This window comes from Condylura cristata, unplaced genomic scaffold (assembly GCF_000260355.1).
Source record: "Condylura cristata isolate star-nosed mole 26May11 unplaced genomic scaffold, ConCri1.0 scaffold00011, whole genome shotgun sequence".
NCBI classification, from domain to species: Eukaryota; Metazoa; Chordata; class Mammalia; order Eulipotyphla; family Talpidae; genus Condylura; species Condylura cristata.
Genome location: NW_004567112.1, coordinates 22,454,723 through 22,456,583, shown reverse-complemented (window position 1 = coordinate 22,456,583; position 1,861 = coordinate 22,454,723).

The window sequence follows — 1,861 nt, the reverse complement described above, 5'->3', positions numbered from 1 at the left end:
TATAGCTCCGGGTGGGGGGGTCGCGCTTTCGTAACCGCCGGGGTGAAAGACCGCGGGGGAGGCGCCGGGGGGCTGCGGGCCAGTGCTTGCATCACGCGTCCTGACTCACCGCCTCCTGGGCGCAGGGAGGCTCCGTTTAGGCGACAGCTTCACCTCCAGTGCCGCCGCGGCGTGAGGGAGCTGCCGCACCGGGTGGCCTCGGCGGAGCCCAACTTTCCAGCGGCAACGTGCCTTCGGGCCAAGCGCTGGCCGGGTTACCCATCACCTGTGCCAGTGCGACCGCCTGCCGCTTGGGGTGGCCGGGAGCCCAGATGCGCTGGCTGGGCCCTCAGGTCCACTGGCGGGAAGAGCGCAGCCGCCGGGGCGAGCGGGACCTCGGATGCCGCCTGGTGCATCGGTGCCCAGGCCGGGCCGTGCCAAAATCACCCCTCCGCCCTCAGAGAGCCAATTGTGCATGGGCTTGGGAATATTTGGGCCAAGTAGTTTTTTCATTTTACAAAGGGTGTATTTTACTCTCTTTCAGGAGAGCTGTGGTGCCCTCTGGGTCAATATTTGTTCTTTAGTTTCAACATCTTTAGAAGCATTAAAGCCTCCCTGTTAAATATTCTCCAGAAAAGCAACTCTGGTCAGGGCAGGAAATACTGTAGCAACCTCGGTGGTCGCCTACTTACTCCGTGGCACTCCCCTCAAACCACTTCGAAACACATCTACCGATTGTTTAAAATGCAGTTTTGCTTTCAAGCCATGGAGGAATTTTGTTTTGTTTTCACAACAGCTGAGGTAAATTGGCCGAAGAGTGGACAAAAGGGTGGAGGTGAACAAAATCCTATAACGTCAATGGTCAATTGCTGTGACTGGTTATTTTGCCTACACGATGACACAGCGTGCTGGCCCTATTTTTCTCTTTTCTCTCCAGAGCTTAAAAGTTCCTTTAGTTGGATCAAAACACCCACAAGACACAACTTTTGACTAAATGAGAATTATTAAGAAGGCAACAACAAAAATCTTTTCATAAGATTCCTTTCTGAACATCAGTTGTGTCTCCATGAGCAAACAGGAAAAGAAATGAGATAAATTTCAGCCTCTTGACTGCAGTCAGATCTGAAATAAGGTGGGGGCAAAGTAGGAGGGTTGACAAACAGAAACAGGAGGGACAGTCCTTAGACCAAAGCTGCACAGGGCACTGAGGTCAGTCCCAGGCCACCAGAGAAGATACCTGTACCCAGCTTCCTGTGGGAGACCTCCCAGCCTGGTTTCTGCTCCCACTTTCCAAAGTGCCCTCTACCTCTGCTCCCCATTTTAGTCCAGGTGTCTCTGGAGTACCAAAGGTGGGGCACTTAACTTGTTATGGCCCCACAGCTAGGAAGTTCTTGCTTCTGGTCCACCAGTCAGCTAAGAGACTTTTTGGTTACTTATTTAGTCATAACCTGTAGAATCTCAATCAGCTCAAACAAGCTCTGAGAGACCTCAATAAGGTCTCTCCTGCAGGGAGCGGGCATGTGGCCGTAGGTAGGCATCTCTGTGCACCCTTCACAGGAAAGCACTGAGAGCACCTCTGTCTCCTGCCCAGTGCTCGCATTCCCTCTTCGACCTTCCACTTCTGGGATAGCCCCTGGCTGAGCCCAATTGCTTTCAGAGGTTATAATACTCCCAGACATTTTAGTCTCTCTTATCACATATTCTGCTGGCCCTTACCACATACAAATGTAAGCTATGTAATGCATTTTTATGGTTATTTGGTTTCTGTTGTTGTTTGTTTTAGGGAGCATCTTTCATTTTTTCATTGAAGTAACATTAGTTCATAACAATATATAAGCCTCAGATACCCATCATTACAAGTCAAGATCTGTGTATTAAGTTT